This window comes from Mobula hypostoma, chromosome 2, assembly GCF_963921235.1.
Source record: "Mobula hypostoma chromosome 2, sMobHyp1.1, whole genome shotgun sequence".
In the NCBI taxonomy this organism is placed as follows: Eukaryota; Metazoa; Chordata; class Chondrichthyes; order Myliobatiformes; family Myliobatidae; genus Mobula; species Mobula hypostoma.
The window spans coordinates 78,098,009-78,121,271 of NC_086098.1; positions in this window are offsets into that span (position 1 = coordinate 78,098,009).

Here is a 23,263-nt window from a genome sequence, read left to right on the forward strand (position 1 = left end):
AGATCTGCCATGTCACCCAGTGCTAACAAAATTCTACAGATGCACTGGTGAAAGTATTCTAATGGTTGAATTATGCCCTGGAACAGTAATTCCAAAACTCAAGAACTTTGCTAAGAGTAGTGAGCACAGCCCAGTTCATCATAGTCATAAACCTCCCTACCATTGACAACATCTACAGGAGGTACTGCATCAAGGAGGCAGCATCCCCAAAAATGGGTCCAAGTCTATCCAAACCAGAAGCCTTGGATAAATTGTTCGATGTGTGTCGCTCTCAGTGCAAGAGATAAAGCCTTCACCTCTGAAGACCAACGGGAGCTCAGGAGATGCCACTATGATTTATGTAGAGCCATCAAGGTGGCAAAATGGCAACATAGGGACAAAATCCATCACAACTCTGCAACAATAACACACACAGCTTATGGCAAGGACTGCACACCATCTCAGACTTCAAGAGGAAACGCAGCAGTACAGCCAACATTGCCACCTGGTTCCCGGATGAGCTAAATGTTTTTTTACGCTTGATTTGAGGTTGATAAGACTGAACCCCCAAGGAGAACTGCCAATGAGATCTGGTCCTTGGTCATCTCCAAGGCTGAGGTACGTAGAACATTCCAACGTGTCAACAGCCGCAAGGGAGAGGGGAAGGAAGGCTTCCCAGGGTGGATCCTCGAAGCGTGTGTGGAACAGCTGGCTGATGAGTTTACAGACATTTTTAATCTCACCCTCTCCCACTGTGTAGTGCCCTCCTGTTTCAAATCATCCATAATTGTCCCTTTACCTAAACCAAGGTAGCTTGCCTGAACGATGCCCATAGTCGTGATTGAGACTAGTCGTAATTGAGGTGAGCCCTGTCGCACTCACCTCAATTATAAGCAAACGCTTTGAGAGGCTGCTTAAAGACTACATCTGCAGCATGCTACCACCCACACTGGACTCCCTATATTTTGTATACTGATGATGCCATAGCCACAGAATAGCAGACAATTCTCACTCACCTGGGGAAGAGGGATGGATAGATTAGAATGCTGTTCCTGGACCATAGTTCAGCATTTAAAACCGTAATTCCCTCCAGACTTGACAGGAAGCTCAGAGACTTTGGCCTGCTCTGCATCTTGTGCATCTGGATCCTGGTCTTCCTGTCGAATCGCGACAGGTGGTAAGGATGGGCTCCCTCACCTCTTCCCCTCTAAGCCTCAACACAGATGCCCCCAGGGCTGTGCCCCCTTCTCTGCTCCCTTTACACCTGTGACTGTACTGCCACACACAGCTCCAATCTGCTGATCAAATTTGCAGATGACACGACATTGATCAGCCTTATTTCTCATTGTGACAAGACAGCCTACAGAGGAGAGGTTAATACATTGACACAGCATAGCCAGGATAACAACCTCACCCTCAATGTCCAAAAAACAAAAGAGTTAGTTGTGGATTACAGGAGGAATGAAGATAGGGTCAGCCTGATCAACATCAACGGGTCTGCAGTTTAGAGGGTGAGTACTTTCAAGTTCCTTGGTGTACGCATGGACTGTATGTACCGGCTGTGTAGCAAAAAAGCACAACTGCGTCTCTTCCACCTCTGGCGACTGAGGAGTTTTGGCATGAACCCCCAAGTCCTCAAGCCCTTCTACAGGGGCTCCATTCTGAGCATTCTGACTGGCTGTGTCACCACCGGATACAGGAACTGCACCAACCTGATTGCTGGACACTGCAGAGAGCGGTAAGGACAGCCCAGTACATCTGTGGATGTGAACTTCCCTCCATTGAGGGCACTTATAGCAGCAGGTGCTGAAAGAATGCCTGCAAGATCATTGGGGACACCAGTCACCCCAACCATAAATGGTTTTACCCGCTCCCATCTGGCAAACAGTATGCAGCGTTAAAGCCCGGACCAACAGGCTACAGAACGTCTTCTTTCTACAAGGCATTAGACTTAAAAATACACATGTCTATACATTGCGACGGAATCATAACGCAGAGATGTTTATTCCCTCACATTGTGGGGTGGATGTACGGTTTAAATAAATTAAATTCAAATTCTATCATCAAGATTTCCACCATCTGGGCCGTGCCATCTTCTCACAGCTACCATTGGGCAGGAGATATGGAAACCCAAAGTGCAACATCACCAGGTTCACAAAGAGCTTCTTCCCTTCAACCATTCAGTTTTTAAACTGACCTGCCCAGTCCTAGCCCTAGCTGCTCAATGGAAAACTATAGACCACCTCCTGTACTACCACAGACTTGTCTTTGATTATCTTTATTTTTGCCCAGTCCATTTTTTCTGTCTCTTTTCATTGCCTTGTATAATCTCTGTATAATTTATGTTCTGCGCATTGTCTGTATCTGATTTTGGACTTCAGGAAGGGTAAGACAAAGGAATACATGCCAATCCTCCTAGAGGGAACAGAAGTGGAGAGAGTGAGCAGTTTCAAGTTCCTGGGTGCAAAGATCTCTGAGGATTTAACCTGGTCCCAACATATCGATGCAGTTATAAAGAAGGTAAGACAGCAATTATACTTCTTTTGGAGTTTCGAGAGATTTGATATGTCAACAAGGACACTCAAAAACTTCTATAGATGTACCATGGAGAGCATTCTGACAGGCTGTATCACTGTCTGGTATGGGGGGGCTACTGCACAGGACCGAAAGAAGTTGCAGAGGGTTATAAATTTGGTCGGCTCTATCTTGGGTGCTAGCCTACAAAGCACCCAGGACGTCTTCAAGGAGCTGTGTCTCGGAAAGGCAGCTTCTATTATTAAAGACTTCCAGCTCCCAGGGCATGTCCTTTTCTCACTGTTACCATCAGGCAGGAGGTACAGAAGCCTGAAGACACCCAATCAGCAATTCAGGAACAGCGTCTTCCCCTCTGCCATCTGTTTCCTAAATGGACATTGAATCTGTGAACACTACCTCACTTTCTTAATATATATTATTTCTGGGTTTTTTGCACAATTTTTATATATACTGTAAATTGATTTACTTATTTATTTATTATTATTTTGTGTTTTTCTTCTTGTATATTATGTACTGCTTTGAACTGCTGCTGCAAAGTTAACAAATTTCACAACACATGCCGGTGATAACAAACCTGATTCTGATTCAGACGTGATGCAGCTGCAAGCGAGTTTTTCATTATGCCTGTACCTCTCCGTACTTCTGCACATGACAATAAACCCAACTTGACTTGTCTGCCTCAATGCCTTCTAATCATGTCTGCATCTACAGCCACCCTGGCAGTTCAAGTCCAGACGCCAAACACTCTCTGTGTGAAAAATGTTCCTTACAAATCTCCTTTAAATTTTCATCTTTGCTCCATAAACCTATGCCCTCAATCCTGACTATCTGCTGTACCTCTGCCTCTTATAGATTGGTATCATTTTATCAGGTCACTCCTCACCCTCTAACATTCAATTATAAACAGTACAAGTTTATCCAACCTGTCTATATATCTAATCATAAACACAAGAGATTTGGCAAATGCTAGAAATATTGAGCAACACACACAAAATGCAGGAGGAACTCAGCAGATAAAGCAGCATCAGTGACCTGATGAAGGATCTCAGGCCCAAATCTTGACAGTTTATTCTCGTTCTGAGTTCTTGCTCTCTAACCCAGGCAGTATCCTGGTGAACCTCGTCTGCCCTCTTGTCAATGCCTCCATATCCTTCTTAAAATGTGGCCACCAGAGCAGAACACAATACTCCAAATATGGCCAAGCTAAAAGTTTATACAGTTGAACATAACTTCTCAACTTTTATATATAATGCCCGAGCTGCTGAAGACAAGCATGCTATATGTCTTCTTTACCACCCTATCTACTGGTGCTGCCACTTTCAGGGAATAATGGACTTGTACCCTAAGTCCTTTCTGTATGTTAATGCTCCAAAGGGCCCTGCCACTTACTACAAACCTTCCTCATGCTTTGGACCTCCAAAAAAGCAACATCTCACACTGCTCTGGATTAAACTGAATCATATACAAATGCTTGTTTTATTACAATAGTGCCTGTAACATCATATTGCTTTACATAAATATACACCTCGCTCTTTATGTCAACCTGTCAATCTTCAGCCCATGCCACTCAGGGACATGTGCTAATTTATCTTGTGACTCTATGTGTTGGATTGTAACTATATGTGCTGTGTGTGACTACATGTACTGTGCTTTGTATCTTGGCCCCAGAGGAACAATGTTTTGTTTAGCTGTATATATGTGTATGGCTGAATGACAATAAACTTGAACTTGAACTGAACTCCACTTGCCATTTTTTCTGCCCAGATTTCCAGCTGACCTCTCTCCTGTTGTATTCTTCGACAACCCCTTCCACTGCTCATAACTCAATCAACTTTCCTACACTTACTAACCCAACCACATACAGTTATGGTGGCATAGTGGTTAATGTAATGTTTTTACTGTGCAACCGATCAGGATTCAGTTCCTGATACTGCAAGGAGTTTCTACCTTCTCTTCGTGACCACTGGGTGCTCTGGTTTCCGCTCACATTCAGAGATGTATGGTTAGACTCAGTGAGTCCTGAGCAAGCTATGTTGGCACAGAAAATGTGCTAACACTTGTGGGCAGGGCAGCACAATCGTCACTGATTTGATTTGATGCAAATGTCACATTTCACTGCACGTTTCTATGTTTTGATATACTTGTGACAAATAAAACTAATAGAACATAAAATACTACAACACACTACAGCCAATTCGGACCACAATGTTGTGCCAACTTTCTCAAAGATCAATCTAACCCTTTCCTCCTATATAGTCCTCCAGTTTTATTTCATCCATGAGCATTCCTGAGAGTTTCTTAAATGTCCCTAATGTATTTACCTCTACCTCCGACTTTGGCAGGGCATTCCATGCACATTCACCTCCCCCCCCCCCCCAACACAATAATTCCTCAGATTGCCTTAAAATTATGCCACTGCTGCCCTGGGAGAAGAGGTCAGGCTTTCCACTTGATTTATGCCTGTTATCATTTTGTACACCTCTATCGTCACCTTTCATTCTCTTTTTCTCCAAAGAGGAAAGCCCTAACTCACTCAACCCATCCTCACAAGACTTGTTCTTGTCTTTAATATTTAATCTTTACAGTTTCATCCAGATCATTTATGTGTGTGTGTGTGCGTATATATATACAGTATTACAAAGAACAGAAGTACCCAGAACTGATTCATGCAGAACACCATCAGTCACAGACCTACAGTTCAAAATACATGCTGCTACCACCTCCTTCTGTGACCAAGCCAATTTTTGATCCAACTTACCAACTTACTGTGGGTCTCACATGACTTAGTATTAAGACCATAAGGAATAGGAACAGAATTAGGCCATTCAGCACATCAAGTCATTCTATCATGTTTGATTTATTATTCCTCTCAACCCTATTCTCCTGCCTTCTCTCTGTAACCTTTGATACCCTTACTAATCTATCAACTTCCACTTTAACTATATTCAATGACACAGCCTCCAAAGGTGTCTGTGGCAATGAATTTCAGAGATGCACCATCTTCCTAAGACTACAACACCATGATGGACCTTGTCAAAGGATTTACTGAAGCCCATGTGGACAACATCCACAGCCTTACCTCATCAATCATCTTCATCACCTCCTCATAAAATCAGTCAATTTGTGGGAAATGGATTCCACTATGCAAAGTCATGTTATCTCTAATGAGTCTATGCTTTTCCAAAAGGGAGTAAATCCTGTCTCCAAGAAGCCTTTTCAATAAATTTCCTAACATCGATATAAAGCTCACCAGTCTACAATTTCCTGGTTTGCCCCAGATGCCCTTCTTAAATAGGAACAACATTGGAGCAGAGGTGATTCTGGGATGTTTGAAAACCTTCTCCAGCCTAGAATAATCACAATTACTTCTTTGAAATACACTCAGTAGCCATTCTATTAGACACACCTGTGCACCTGCTCATTAATGCAACTATCTGAACAGCCAATCATGTGGCAGCAACTCAATTTATAAAAGCATGAAAATATGGTCAGGAGGTTCAGTTCTGTTGTGTTCTTTATACGTACCATAGGTTACTAATAAAGAATCATATTCTGGAAAATTAGAACTTTTATTCACAGCAACAAAACCACGTTTTTACCAAGCCATGCTCTCGATGATTCTATCATTTCTGCTCATGCTCAGAACTCTCTCCAATCACGTTCTTACACGTGATATCACCACAAGTTGTTGTTCAGACCAAACATCAGAAAAGGGAAGAAATATGATCAAAGTGACACTGACCGCAGAACAATCGGTGATACCAGACAGGGTGGTTTGATAATGAATTGAATTGGCCTTATTTCTTACATCCTTCGCATACATGAGGAGCAAAAATCTTTATGTTACATCTCCATCTAAATGTGCAATGTGCAATCATAGTAATTTATAATAAATGGAACAGCCAATGTAATATAGAGCACACTTACAGTTGAAGTCTGAAGTTTACATATACCTTAGCTGAATACATTTAAACTCAGTTTTTCACAATTCCTGACATTCAATCCTAGAAAAAAGTTCCCTGTCTTAGGTCAGTTAGGATCACCACTTTATTTTAAGAATGTGAAATGTCAAAATAACAGTAGAGAGAATGATTTATTTCAGCTTTTATTTCTTTCATCACTTTCTCAGTGGGTCAGAAGTTTACATGCACTTTGTTAGTATTTCGTAGCATTGCCTTTAAATTGTTTAACTTGGGTCAAACATTTGGGGTAGACTTCCACAAGCTTTCCACAGTAAGTTGCTGGAATTTTGTTCCATTCCTCCAGACAGAACTGGTGTAACTGAGTCAGGTTTGTAGGCCTCCTTGCTCGCACACGCTTTTTCAGTTCTGCCCACAAATCTTCTATCGGATTGAGGTCAGAAAATGATGTCAAGTCTGGTTCATCCTTGGGAGCAATTTCAAAATGCCTGAAGGTACCTCGTTCATCTGTACAAATAATAGTACACAAGTATAAACACCATGGGACCATGCAACCATCATACCACTCAGGAAGGAGACGCATTCTGTCTCCTAGAGATGAACGTACTTTGGCACGAAAAGTGCAAATCAATCCCAGAACAACAGCAAAGGACCTTGTGAAGATGCTGGAGGAAACAGGTAGACAAGTACCTATATCCACAGTAAAACAAGTCCTATATCGACATAACCTGAAAGGCTGCTCAGCAAGGAAGAAGCCACTACTCCAAAACCACCATAAAAAATCCAGACTACAGTTTGCAAGTGCACATGGGGACAAAGATCTTACTTTTTGGAGAAATGTCCTCCGGTGTGATGAAACAAAAATTGAACTGTTTGGCCATAAAGACCATCATTATGTTTGGAGGAAAAAGGATGAGGCTTGCAAGCTGAAGAACACCATCCCAACCGTGAAGCATGGGGGTGGCAGCATCATGTTGTGGGGGTGCTTTGCTGCAGGAGGAACTGGTGCACTTCACAAAATAGATGGCATCGTGAGGAAGGAAAATTATGTGGATATATTGGAGCAACATCTCAAGACATAAACCAGGAACTTAAAGTTCGGTCACAAATGGGTCTTCCAAATGGACAATGGCCTCAAGCACACCTCCAAAGTTGTGGAAAGATTGCTTAAGGACAACAAAGTCAAGGTATTGGAGTGGCCATCACAAAGTCGTGACCTCAATCCGATAGAAAATTTGCGGGCAGAACTGAAAAAGCTCTTACTTGCGAGCAAGTAGGCATAAAAACCTGACTCAGTTACACCAGTTCTGTCTGGAGGAATGGAACAAAATTCCAGCAACTTAATATGAGGAGCTTGTGGAATGCTACCCAAAACATTTGACCCAAGTTAAACAATTTAAAGGCAATGCTACCAAATACTAACAAAGTGCATGTAAACTTCTGACCCACTGGGAAAGTGATGAAAGAAATAAAAGCTGAAATAAATCATTCTCTCTACTATTATTCTAATATCTCACATTCTTAAAATAAAGTAGTGATCCTAACCGACCTAAGACAGGGAATGTTTTCTAGGATTAAATGTCAGGAATTGTGAAAAACTGAGTTTAAATGTATTTGGCTAAGGTGTATATAAACTTCTGACTTCAACATAAATCAGCGTGAGTTCATCAGTCGGATAACTTGGTGGAAGAAGCTGTCCTGGAGCCTGTTGGTCCTGGCTTTTATGCTGTGGTATTGCTTCCCGGATGGTAGCAGCTGGAATAGATTGTGGTTGGGATGGCTTGAGTCCCTAGTGATCTCATAAAATGCTGATCTTCTGAGTTTTTCAGGTACAACAGTGTCTAGGGTTTACAGAGAACGGTGTGAGAAACAAAAGAACACCTAGTGAGCAGCAGTTCTGTGGTCAAAAATGCCTTGTGAATCAGAAACATCAGAGGAGAATGACCAGACTGTTCAAGCTGACAGGAAGGTGACAGTAACTTAAATAGTCATGTGCTACAGCAGTGGTGTAGAGAAGAGCATCAAAATCTCTAAACACACAACACATTGACCTTGAAGTGGATGGGCTACAGCAGCAGAAGACCATGAACATTCAAAATTCAAAGTAAATTGATTGTCAAATTAGTATATGCCACCATATATAACCCTGAGATTCATTTTCTTGCAGGTATTCAAATTAAAAACAAAGAAATACTATAAAATCAATGAAAGACTGCACACAAGACTGAAAGCCAATGTGCAAAAGGCAACAAACTGTGCAGATACAAAATGAAAGAAAAAATATATATAATAAATAAATAAGCAATAGATATTGAGAACATGAGGTGAAGAGACCTTGAAAGTAAGTCCATAGGTTGTGGGAACAGTTCAGTTTTGGGGTGAGTGACGTTATCCCCTCTGGTTCAAGAACCTGATGATTGAGGGGTAATAACAGTCCTGAACCTGATGGTATGGGATTTGAGGCTCCTGTACCTCCTTTCTGATGACAGCAGGAGAAGAGGGCATGGGCTGAATTGTGGGGGTACTGAAGGTACCTAATAAATGGCCACTACATGTAAATAGATCCTTCAAAGAGTGAAAGCAGCATCTGGAGTTTGTAAAAGCATTCTTTGAAGCTGCAGGTTTCAGCTGATTTGTATTGCTGTACAAGACGGGACATGTTTGTAGAGTATGATTTGTTGCCGAGCTTTCTGCAAATATTAAACAAAGTAAATTAAACAATCCAAGATAATTACATTTTCAGTAAAATGTTTTGTTATTATACAAAATCTGTTCAATCATAAAAGATGTTAATTGAATGTCTGCAGTAAAATTAGTTGACATAAGAAAACAAATGCAGAACAAAATTATTTTAGCCTCCCTGGTCATGTATCAGGGGATCAGCATACATTTTCATCGTTTACTACATATTGCATATGATGGCTTAAAGGTTCCTTGCATTAAAATAGGCATAAACCCTTCATGATTGCAATGTACAATCATATAAAGAACTGTTGAAATACCTTATCCAAAATGCTGAGAGTAAGACAAATTCTATGCTTGGAGATTTGTCTTTATCACTGGTCACTAACAACATTGTAGACATGAGATTCTGCAGATGATGGAAATCTTGAGTAGCACACAAAATATGCAGGAAGAACTCAGCAGGTCAGGCAGCATCTATGGAGGCAGCAAAGGGAGCCCTCCATATTAATTTGTATTCTTTGACTGCGCCCCATCCATCGAACTTTTGAGCATCCCTGACACATCCTATATGAATTTAGAATGCCTCCCACCAGTAAATTAACAATTCATCACACAAAATATTGGAGAAATTCAGTAAGTCAGGCAGCATCTACAGTATGATGTCATGTGTGACGCCAAGCAGAGCTACCGGACGGTTGATGCTAATGAGAGAGATAATGGAAGACAATGGAGAAACATTCAAAATGCTAATAAGAGAGAAGAGAGAGATTAACGAGAAAGAAACACAATTCAGATATTGATAGACAGTTTGCTTTGAACCTGAACTGTTTGAAGTTTGATGGACAGGTGATACCCCAGTAGGGGGATAAAAAGAGCAGGTTTGCTAAGGCACGAGACACTCCACGAGACCCTGGAAAGAGCAGTGTGCCCCCACAAGTTGATGCGAGTTTGGAGGACCTGTTCGCGGGAATTGGTCAGAGGTTCACAGGGTGTAAAGGTACGATCGGTGGGAACCTGAGGTGTGTGTCCGCCCTTGCCTGGGTGCTGGGTTCACCACGGAAGAACGATCGTATCCAGAACGGAGGGGTCACAGTCGGTGGCCACAGCGGGATCAGAAGACATCAAAAGGTCTGCCCGAAACCAACTGCATCTATCTATCTATCTATCTATCTCTCTCTCTCTCTCTCTCTCTCTCTCTCTCCCCCCCCCCCATGGTACAACAACAGCGATTACTTCGAACTTCACTAAACTGAACTGAACTCTGCTTCACTTAAGACTGATCATTTTACCCCTAGACTGCAATAGAGCTTGGTTGATTCCTATTACCCTATTTCTGTGTATATGTGTGTATTATCATTGCTAACCTGTTACATTTATATCCTCGTGATTAGTGTACTGTATTACTTATTTCTCTAATAAAACTGTATTAGTTCCTAGTAATCACAGACTCCAACGAGCATTCCATTTCTGCTGGTTTGGCAACCCAGTTACGGGGTACATAACAATGGAAAGGAATAAACAGTTGATGTTTCAGGACACAAGACCTGACCATTGCCTTTGTCAGAGCTGGGGAGCAACCAATACCTGCCAAAAGAACGTCTGCAGGCATCCTGACCTCTGCAAGGGACTGGCAGCTGTTGGTGGACCTCGAAGGGCAGCTGAAGTTCCCCAACCATATCGCAGCCACCACCCTGCGACCAGACATTGTCCTAGTGTCTGAGTCGACTAAGCAAGTGGTGTTGCTGGAGCTGACAGTCCCATGGGAAGATAGCTTGGAAGAGGCCTTTGAAAGGAAGCTCTCCAACTACACATTACTGGTCAGCAACTGTCAGCGGGCTGGATGGAGAGTGAGGTGTCTCCCAGTGGAGGTTGGTTGTAGGGGATTCGTAGCCCATTCTTTAGTTAGAGCCTTCAGCATTTTGGGCATCAAGGGAGAGAGGAAGAGGAGAGCCATCTGCAGTACCACCGATGCGGCAGAGAGGGCCTCAAGATGGCTGTGGCTCAAAAGAGGGGAGCCATGGAGTCATAAGTAGCTAGCCATCTGGACACAAGCTGGGGTCTGATCATACCCGGCTGGGTCAGCTGGAGCAGGGTGTATGATGTTGAAAGACCAGAAACACCTGATGATTCCAGGAACATCACTGAAGATGTGTCCAGAAGCATCAATAGATGTATGTACACAGCTGACAGGACTGGAAAGGAAGGGGGTGAAGCCAGAAGCTGAAAATACAAGCTATTTTTTACTATTTATTTTTTCTTTATTTATGCTTTTATTGTAACTTATAGTAATTATTTATGTCTTGCACTGTACTGCAGCCACAAAATAACAACTTTCACAATAAAATTTAACAATAAAAAGAGATTCTCCGGATAGTGGAAATCCAGAGCAACACAAATGAAATGCTGAAAGAACTCAACAGTTCTGATAAAGGGTGTCTGCCATAAACATTGACTGTTTATTCCCCTCCATAAATGTTGCCTGACGTGCCAAGTTCCTACAGCATTTTGGGTTTGTTTCATAATATGTCAGTGATAGTAAACATTATTCTGACTCTGATTTTGATTCTGGTGGTGATGGTAGGTGAGAGGGAAGCTGGGTGTGTGAGCTGTGGGTGGAGGGTGGGGATGAAGTAAAAAGCCAGGATGGGATAGGTGGAAAAGGTAGGATGCTGAAGAAGATGGAATCTGATAGGACAGGAGACTGGACCATGGAATAAAGAAAATAAGGTGGGAACCAAAGGGGAAAGAGTATTGCAGACAAGTTTTATCAGTAGTGAAGACTGTATGATTAGTGTTCATCCACATACTGAGGAATTTTTGTGTGCAACACATTTACATGTCTACCCACAATTAAATTCAAGGCATCTTACTATTAAATCTCATCAATTATTTGGAAACACCAGTGACAGCAGATGCTGGAATTTGGAGCGACAAATAATCTGCTAGAGGAACTCAGTGGATCAAGTAAAATAAGCATTAACATTTGAGATAAGAGCCCTAACTCAGGACTGAAAGTGGGGACGTGAAACGGATAGTGTAAAGAGGAGATTGGGAGTGTTGTGGCCCAGACTCACAGACGTCCAACTTCCAACCTCAGGGGAAATGAAGAAGTGGATTATTTTGTAAGAACATGATATTGATCTGTGGGGAACTGGTACAGAAGAGGAGCTGGGAGCTATGGAAAATCAGTCATCACTACGATCATTGAGTCCAGACATCAGTGAAATCCAAGGGGCAAAGATCGAAGTACAGAGCATGAAAAACCCGAGTTAGAAAACTGAAGGTAGAAGCCCAAAGAAGTAATGAAGGCGAGGGTCACCAGGGTTAGTGTTCTGTGTGAGACCAGGTCGAGGCCCAAAGGTCAAACATGTCTATGAGTCTGGAAGTCCATGGCTAAGGACTGAAGGCCCAGGGGAGGCCTGTCTTGGGCTTAGAAACCTGTCTGTGTGGGTGTGAGGGAGAGAAGGGCTTGTTTTGCTGTTGTTGTCTTGTTTTATTATTGTTGCTGCTTGTGTTGTTCTATTGAACATTGTGAGCATGGTATGTTGGTGCTGGAATGTGTGGCGATGGAATATGTTGGCTGACCCCAGGACGTCCTTGGCTTTGTTAGTTGTTAATACAAACAACATATTTCACTGTATGTTTCAATGTACAGGGCATGTGATAAATAAATCTGAATCTGTATTTCAATCTCAATCTCAATGATTGAAGGACCCAGTGGTCTACTTCTGCTTTAATTTCCGTTCTTCCTTTGTCTAAAATCATGGATTTACATACCATAAGGAAGAACCAATGGAAGAGAGTGCACAGACGGCCTGGTGTAAGCTGTTCCATTGACAAAGCATAGAATATGCTCCCTTCCATGGCAGCATAGCTGTTAGCATAATGCTTAATTGTAGCAGTGGTCAGCAATCAGAGTCCAATTCCACTGCTGTCTGTAAGGAGCTGACACTTTCTCCCCATGAATGTGTGGATTTCCTCCGGCTGCTTCCATTTCCTCCCACATTCCAAAATGGTACCGGTTGGGGTTAGTAAGTTGAGGACATGCAGTGGTAGCACCAGAAGCATGGTAATACCTGCAGGCTGCCCCCAGCAGATCCTCGCTGCTTTAATTGCATAAAAAAATAGTGCATTTCCCTGTAGGTTTCAATGTTCCGATGCACATGTGATGAACAAAACTGATCTCTAGTCCTGACGAAGGGTCTCAGCCTGAAACGTCAACTGCACCTCTTCCTAGAGATGCTGCCTGGCCTGCTGCGCTCACCAGCAACTTTGATGTGTGTTGCTTGAATTTCCAGCATCTGCAGAATTCCTGTTGTTTGATCTCTAATCTCTCTCTTTTCCAACGCAGTGCAATGGGAAGCTCGATACACTGGCTCAGCTGCACCCCCTGAGGTTCACTTGTTCAGGGTATCCTGAATGAATTGTGGGATGGGGTGTAGGGTGGTTACTTAACTTGCTTTCACTCCAAGTCAAGTGCAATGGTGGCGTAATGCTTTACAGTGCCACAAATTGGGGTTCAATTCCTGCCACTCTCTGTGAGAAGTTTGTACGTTCTCCCTGTGACTGACTGGGTTTCCTCTGATGGAACATAGTAGGACTGCGTTGGTCATTGATGCGAACAAGTTTATGCCCTAGGTCAAAAGAGAATGAGGAAAGATTTGTTAGAGGCATGCTCAATTTTGAGGGGTATAGATAGGGTAAATGCAAGCAGGTTTCTTCCAATGAGATTGGGTGAGACTAGAACTAGAAGTCATGGGTTAAGGGTGCATGGTGAAATATTTAAAGGGAACATGAGGGAGGACTTCTTCACTCATATGGTGGTGAGAGTGCAGAACAAGCTATCAGCCAAGTGATGGATCCAGGTTTGAGTCTGACATTTTTGTGAAATTTGGTGAGGTACATGGATGGAGGGGTTATGGAGGGCTATGGTCCAGGTGTAGGTCAATGGAACTAGGCAAAATAAGTATTCAGCATGGACTAGATGGGCCAAAGGGCCTGTGCTGTGCTGTAGTGCTCCATGATTCTATGATCCTATGATTCTATGTATTTGATTAAATAGTCTAAAACAAAAGATTGACTTCTCTGCAGTAGTACAAACACTATATAGAAGGCAGAGAAGGTTAAACAAGTGCTGAAGCCTGCTCTGACATTCAATAAGATCATGACAGATCTCCAACAATGGATTTATCCACTAAATCCCCATGATCATTGTTTCATCTAAAGTTCAAAAAGCTATTGACTTCAGTAATGAATAATGTGTTGGTTTGCTATCTCCCTCGTCCCCCTCTGTTTGCAGTGGGCCAGTAATTGAATTACCACCTGCTGTTTAGACGTCCTGACTAATAAATGATGAACAAGACAGAATTCCTTATTTGGGGCTTGAAAAAATAGGAACAATAACAGTGCAATGGCTGCCAAGCAGGAAACCTTTGCTATCTCAGCACCCTGTGTGTGCTTATGACCACCCCTAGTGGAGAGAGGAGTTGGTCAGAATGAGAATCAGGTTTATTATCATTGCCATATGTCACAAAATGTGTTGTTTTGTGGTAGTAGTATGGTGTGGTGCATAAAATATACTAAAAATTACAGTAAGAAATATGTAAAAAATTAAGTAGTGCAAGAAGAGAGCAAAAAGATAGTAAGGTAGTGTTCACGGGTACATCGGCCATTCAAGAAGTATAATGTATTTTCCCTAGATCAAGAATAGCTAACATGAGAAGGCAAAATTTTAAGGTGATTGGTGGAAAGTATAGGAGAGATGACAGATGTAGATTTTTTTACATGGTTAGAGGTGGGGTATGTGTAACACACTGCCAAGGATGGTGGGAAGAGCAGATACATTAGGAATATTTAAGAAACTCTTAGATAGGCACATGGATGAAAGAAAAAATAAAGGACTATGTGGGAGGGAAGGGTTAATGATCTTAGAAAAGGTTAAAAATTTGGCACAACGTTGTGGACAAAGGGCATGTTTTGTGCTGTATGTGTTCAGAATTAGAATCAGAATCAGGTTTATTATCACCGGCATGTATTGTGAAATTTGTTAACTTAGCAGCAGCAGTTCAATGCAATACATAATACAGAAAAAAAATAATAATAAATCAATAAGTAAATCAATTACTGTATGCATATATTGAATAGGTTAAAAATCATGTGAAAAACAGAAATAATATATATTAAAAAACTAAGGTAGTGTTCAAAGGTTCAATGTCCATTTAGGAATTGGATGGCAGAGGGAAAGAAACTGTTCCTGAATCGCTGAGAATGTGCCTTCAGGCCTCTGTACCTCCTACCTGATGGTAGCAGTGAGAAAAGGGCATGCCCTGGGTGCTGAGGGTCCTTAATAATGGACGCTGACTTTCTGAGACACTGCTCCTTGAAGGTGCCCTGGGTACTTTGTAGGCTAGTCCCCAAGATGGAGCTGACTAGATTTACAACTTTCTGCAGCTTCTTACGGTCCTGTGCAGTAGCCCCTCCATACCAGACAGTGATGCAGTCTGTCAGAATACTCTCCACAGTACAACTATAGAAGTTTTTCAGTGTATTTGTTGACATACCAAATCTTTTCATACTCCTAATGAATTATATTTGCTGTCTTACCTTCTTTATAACTGCATCGATATGTTGGGACCAGATTAGATCCTCAGAGATCTTGACTCCCAGGATCTTGAAACTGCTCACTCTCTGCACTTCTGATCCCTCTATGAGGATTGGTATGTGTTCCTTTGTCTTACCCTTCCTGAAGTCCACAATCATCATTGAGTGCCGGGTTGTTGCTGTGACCCCACTCCATTACTTGGCATATCTCACTCCTGTACGCCCTCTTGTCACCATCTGAGATTCTACCAACAATGGTGTCTATCAGCAAATTTATAGATGGCATTTGAGCTATGCCTAGCCACACAGTCATGTGTGTATAGAGAGTAGAGCAGTGGGCTAAGCACACACTCCTGGGGTGCACCAGTGTTGATTGTCAGTGAGGAAGAGATGTTATCACCAATAAAGTTGTAAAGTGTGTTTACCACTTTACTGTGCATACAGCTACAGAAGACAGTCTGTTCCATGAGAGAACATTATGAATTTATTATAGCTTAAGGGTACAATGATGAGAATTATGAGAACAGGTGCATTCTCAATCCATCAAGTCTGTGTCGTGGGCATAACAAATGAAGAGCTGTAAGCTGACTTTGAATGAATATTTTAAAGAATTTCTCTGCTTTGAAAGATTTGTGTGCAACCACCTGACAAAAAAGTGGCGCCACGGTAGCATAGAAGTTAGTGCAACACTATTACAGCTCGGGGTGTCAGAGTTTAGAGTTCAATTCAACGCCATCTATAAGACGTGTGTGTGCCCTCCCTATGAAGGTTTGGGTTTCCTTTGAGTGCTCTGGTTTCCTCCTGCATTCACAAGACCAAGCGATCAGCAAGTTAATTGATCATTGTAAATTGTCTTGTGATTACAAGATTACAAGATTTACAAGACAATTGGCTGGGGTTAAGTAGGTGGGTTGCTGGATGGTGCGGCTCGTTAGGCCAGAAGGGCCTGTTCCGTGCTGTATCTGTTAAAAAAATAAAATAAATGCATCCCTCTCGCTGTCGGTTCTGGGTGTGCGGCATCCTCAATACATCAATATGTCATCATCATTGCAAGTGTTGGCAGGGTTATTCTGTAAGAAGTATGGATGATTTGTTGCTGTTCATTTGTCAAAATTGCTGCAACACAATCAGATTCACATTCAGATTTATTTATAACATGTACATCGAAACATGCAATAAAATATGTCATTTGCATTAACAACCAACATAGCTAAGGAAGGCCGGGAGCAGCCAGCAAGCATCGCCACACTTTCTGGTTCCAACATAGCCTGACCACAATGTCCTACAAAACAACACAAGCAGCAACAACAGCAACAACCACAAAACAAGACAACAAACAATCCCCTGTCCTATACTGTCCATAAGTCTCTCTCTCACACACACACACACACACACACACACCTCCAACCCACAGAACAGCCTTCCACCAGGCTTCCAGTCCTTGTGCCTCGAGTTAACGTTATAATGGCTGCATTGCATGAGGGATTTTCATCCATTATATTACAGTTTTGATTAACTGATTCCTTAAAACAAAACAGTGTTTATTCATTAAAAGAAAGGCAAAGCCTCATCACTGACAGTAAATTTCAGCTTAGCTTATTGTCATACATGGGGTGTAGTGGTTAGCGTAATGCAATAACATCAACATCATAGTCATAGAGAAGTACAGCTCAGAAAACAGGCACTTCATCCCATTTAGTCCATGCCCTATCTATACTCCTCATAATTTTGTATGACTCTATCAAATCTCCTCTCAATCTTCTATATTTTAAAGAATACAGTCCTAACCTATTCAATCTTTCCTTATAACTCAGGTCCTCCAGACATAGCAACATCCTTATAAATTTTCTCTGCACTCCTTCAACCTCCTTTACATCTTTCTTGTAGGTAGGTGACCAAAACTGCACACAAAACTCCAAATTAGGCCTAATTGCCTCAACAATGTCTAATACAACTTCAACATAACATCCCATCTTCTTACACAGTACATTGATTTGTGAAGGCCATTGTGCCAAAAGTCTTTTTTTACAACCCTATCTATCTGTGACACCACTTTCAACAAATCATGCACCTGTATTCCCAGATCCCCTCCATTCACTGTGCAAAACCTACCCTGGTTGGTCCTACCAAAGTGGAACAGCTCATACTTGTCTGCATATGATTCTATCTGCCACTTTTCAGCCCATTTTTCCAGCTGATACAGATCTCTGTGCAAGCCATGATCGCCGTCCTCACTTCCTCACAGTGGCTGATTGACATGAATAGGTAATGCCTGAGATTCCACTTTAACATTAGTCATGGTTTCCAGTTGTAGATATTAATATTAATCCAAATTCAGTGTTCCAGTTTAACAGCATTAGATTATTCCCGTTGAAATGCAGGAGGTACAGAAGCGTATCTATGCCTCTTATATTTGTTTATAAGATATCAATCTTCAGGTTGTGCTGCACAGAGACGTGCTAGTATTACTTTGTGACCGCATGTGCTGGATTGTAATTTTATATGCTGTGTGTGACTATGTGTACTATGTTTTGCATGTTGTCCGGGAGGAACGATGCTTCGTTTAGCTTTATAGAGTGTGGGTGTATGGCTGAATGACAATAAACTTGAAGTTTACTTGTCTTGACTTCAGAGATTCAAAGTACAATTATTATCAAGGAATGTATAAATTATACAGCCTTGAGATTTATCTGCTTACAAGCAGCCACAAAGCAAGAAACACGAAGAACACAAGTTAAAAAAAGACTAAAAACCAATGCACCGAGAAAGAGAAAAAAAAACACACAAATCATGCAAACAATAGAAGCAGAATGGCTTAATTCTGCTCCTATGTATTGTGGTCTTAAGATTTATTACCCTCATGGGGAGCAAGTGGCATCTTCAGGGCATTATTAACTGTGTGTTGGAGCTACAGCCCTCCTAAGCTGCCCATCTCTCTATTGGATAGATTCACTCCGGTACCCCCTTATCCCACATCCTTAACCAAGCATGTGGCCAGAGGCTATCCTGGCTTCTACCTATACCCATCCCCTAATCCTGCCAGTTCCTTGGTCTCTGTCATCCCAGAGGAGCCCATTGTACAACTTCCTCCATGTTCCTCATCCTCCTCCTGTCCCCTGAGGGGCCACAGACCAAAGCGCGCCCCCCCCCCCACGCCGGGTATGGAAGCATGTGGTCACCAGACTGGCCTGTACTGTCTCGGGTGCATAAGAGGGAGCGTGATCATCTCAAGAGAGTAACATAGGACTCTGCTCTACTCTCTCTTCCCCTCCTCGCTATTCAGTCAGATATCTCCATCTGAGAAATACGTGTCGGAATCATCTTCCCACTGCAGCAAGGCTCAGACCGTAATGGGATCCAGTTACCAATTAGCCCATCGGGCAGCCTCTAATTGCTGCACCTTCACTAGCCAACAGGCTGTCTCCATATCTCTGTATCCCTGTGTTCTAGCTCTTTTGCTCAGGTTTGTGACAACTGGACAACTTCCCCCATGTTGTTACAGTGCTCGTATAGCCACCTCCACCTCGTTTTTGTGACTTACTATCTCCTGCTCTCTTTCTGTGATCGTCTCATGCCTTTGCTTTACAATGGCTGCCAGCAGCCAGAGAGCATCCCTCTAACTTCCCTCCCTCTTGGAGATCTCTGTCTTACTAGGTACAGACAATGTGGTATATGATTCTTACCTCGCAAGAGTCCACATTTTCTGCGCAGTCCAAGGGCATCCCGTGGTCTGACGGTTGGTTGGAGAGACTCCCAAATCCCGCACTGTTGTCAGTCCACCCCGGGACTAGGCATTCCTTACATGGTGGCTCTCTCTCTTAGCTTTCCTTCTAAAGATACTTGCCTTTTTACTCAAACATCAAACCCTTGCTGACTACACCAAATTTTACAGGGAAGCAGATTCACAGAGTGGAGACAGAAGAGCCTCACTACCAGTAAGTGGAGTAACTATGTACTTACAAGACAAACAGGAAAACAGCTGCGTCAAACAAATATTGATCGAAGCTGCCTAAGTTACAAGAATATGACACTAAACATTCAATGACTCTTCAAGCTAAACTCGGTTACAGGTTCTTATCCAAACTAAGCTCCCAAAGTGGCAGGACAAAACAGACTCTAAACATATACACAGTGGCAAATACTTAACTAAGGTGTGAGCATGTGTCTTCTGTGCTACATCACATCTCACACTGTGTACCATTTCCACAGCACCCTCATCTACTTGGTCCATGGCAACCCAACAGGAAAAGAGGCCACATTGGCCCCGTGCTAGATTTAAAACCCACCGACACCATGACACTTATCGGAATCTGGTTCATTATCACTGGCATGTGTCGTGAAATTTGTTAACTTAGCAGCAGCAGTACAATGCAATATATGATAATAGGGAAGGAAAATAAATAAATAAGTAAAATAAGCAAGCAAATAAATAAATATATTGCAGCAAGTATTTATAAGTATATTGAATCAATTAAAAATAGTGCAAAAACAGAAATTATATGTATTTTTAAAAATGTGGACTGGTGTTCATGGCTTCAATATCCATTTAAGAATCATAAAGCAGAGGGGAAGAAGCTGTTTCTGAATCACTGAGTGTGTGACTTCAGGCTTCTGAACCTGCTTTCTGATGGAAGCAATGAGAAAAGAGCATGCCCTGGGTGACGGGGATCCTTAATAATGGATATCACTTTTCTGAAGATATCTTGGATGCTGTGGAAGCTGGTACCCAAGATGGAGCTGACTAAATAGAAGCCAATAGAAGAGGCTTCAATGCTTTTTACATGGGTCAGACCCTGCCTCCCACAGGGAAGTGGTTTTCAATGAGCAGGTAAGTTAAGACCCTCACTGCAATAATTATCCTAATATCCTTCTCCGAGGATCGTCATTTTGTCTTGGTGCAGAGGCTTGTGAATTCCCGATCCCAAGAGCGATGTGGCCTGCAGATTAACCATCTGGTGCTTAGCTCCTGGTAGGGTCACCCAAGGTGGTAAGATCAGGGGCAGGGGGTGGAATTCCAGACAAAGAGCGATCCAACCAAGACCTCACCAGTAGAGCTTGCAGAAGATGATTGTGCATCACAATGGCAGTGAAGCTGTAGCTTTAAAGAGTTCGCAGTCATCTTGCATTCCCTGCCACTGGCCCCTGACCCTGATCTGTGTGTTGTGACTGTCCGTGTATGAACCTCCCTGCATTGAACAAAGTCACGCATGACATACAACCTAACATCTCGGATTAAGCCTCATAGTGATCAACAAGTGGTAAAGGAGGCAGGATTTTGATGTCTGGAAACCCCTTGGAAGAAGCAGATCTTAAATTTGCCTCTACTGCCAACCAGTAGAAAACCATTTAGGCAGCAAGTCATCACATGACTACCATGACAGCTGTTTCAGGCTCTTCTACACTGTCAGATTCTTGCCTAGAGCAAGTGTCTCCTGGGTATTTCAGCTAGTTAGGCTTACTTATCTATTATTGGTAGTATAAATGGAAGTGAAGTCCATTATAAGGCCTTGTATTATATGTAGACATTTTTGCTTGACCCATCCATGGTCGTCTGTGGGTAGTATCTTGCACATGGCCTATGATCAAAAATGAAACAGAATCAGAATCAGATTTAATGTCACTGACCTATGTCATAACACTGGTTTTGCACCATAACAGAGTGTAATACAGAAAAGTATATAAATTACAATAAGAAATATTTAATTATTTTTTTAATACAAAGAGAGTAAAAATACTCTCATGGGTTGGTTCATTTTCCATTCAGAAATCTGATGGCAGAGGAGAAGAATCTGTTTCTAAAATGTTCCATGTGTGTCCTTTGGCTCCTGTACCTCCTCTGTAATGGGAGCAACGGGAACAGGGCATGTCCTGTGCGATGGGGGTCCTTAATAATGTATGCTGCCTTGATGAGACGTTGCCTTTTGAAGATGTCATCGTTGTTGGGGACGCTGGCTGAGTTTACAAACCTCTGCAGCTTTTTCCGATCCTGTCCAATGGCCTCTCCATACCAGACGGTGATATTGCCACTCATAATGCTCTACATCTGTAGAAATTTTCTGGAATTATTGATGACATAGCCGTAGCCCTTGTCCTCAACCTCCTAATGAAAAATAGCCACTGATATTCCTTCTTTGTAATTGCATCAATATATTGGACCATTCCAACATTCTGAAGTGACTTGACCATGAGATTTTTCTTGGAGAGGTTATCTGAAACTTGGCAAGCTGAAGTTAAAAATAAGCAATCAATCATTTAAGAATGAAGAGTAATTTCTGCACTGAGTGTTGGGAGCCATTCATCATTCTCTCCTCCAGTGAGATGTGGAGGTTAGGTCAGTGAATATCTTCAGGATGGACCTTTGAACTGCAAGTTGAGGGATAGGGAGTGTTAGTGAAGGATGGATTAGGTTCTTGTTCCTGTATGTTTTTTCTTTCTTCTACGACCAGTGGGTGCAGCCTCAGAGAAGAAAGTTGTCCATTTAGAACAGAGATGAGGGGGAAGTTCTTTAGCCAGGGCATCGTGAATCTGTAGAATTCTTTGTCACAAATGGCTGTGGAGTCCAAGTCATTGGGTAAATTTAAAGCAGAGACTGGTAGGTTCTTGATTTGTAATAGCATCAAGGGAAGAATGCAGGAGACTGAGGTTGAGCAGGATAATAAATCTGCCGTGATAAAACAGCACAGCAGGTATCTGGTTTCTGGCAACCTCCTTGTTCAAAAGTGAACAATTAGATATTAGGTATAGGACAAGAATTAGGCCAATAGACCCATTGAATCAGCTCCACCATTCCATCATGCAACAGCAGCTTGCCTGTTGAGCTGCTGGCACTTAGAGCAGCAATGAAGGTCCTCTATCTTCATTGCTGTTCCCATAACATTTGTTTGACCATTCAGGGTTGTTAGCCCTGAGTTGAAACCTCAAACCTGGAGGACTGGTAGACCTCTCTTAATCAGTCCTTTACCCTTTGACATGTTTGACATGGATAACCCTACCAAGAATCAAGACACAATGCTCTTACCCCAGCCAACATAACTTTCCATGTCATTGAGGAACACAAGCCTCCAAACCCTGTGACAAAATTTAGGATCCTCCTGGCTTCTCTTTTTTTAACCTAATTCTTCTGCCTTCTCATTGTAACCGTTAAACTCCCTTACCAATCAAAAGCTTATCAATCTGTGCCTCCAGTAAACCCAATGATTTGCTCTCCACAGCCCTTGGTGGCAATAAATTCCTCAGATTGGAACATACAACCTGCAGGCAAATTGGTTCCCAGATTTGGATATGGGGCCATTTTACTATGAAAACCATGACTGATGTATTTTATTCTCCTACCCTCTACCTGTAACTTTTGATGTTCTTACAAATTAGTTACTGTATCTATCAATCTCCACCTCAAATATACCCAATGACTTGGCTCCAAGTCAAGGCAATGAATTCCACAGATGCAATAACCTGCGGCTAAAGAAATTTTTCCTCATCTCTTTTCTAAAAGGACATCCTTGTATTCTGAGGCTGTGACCTCTGTTCCTGTACTCTCTCAAGAT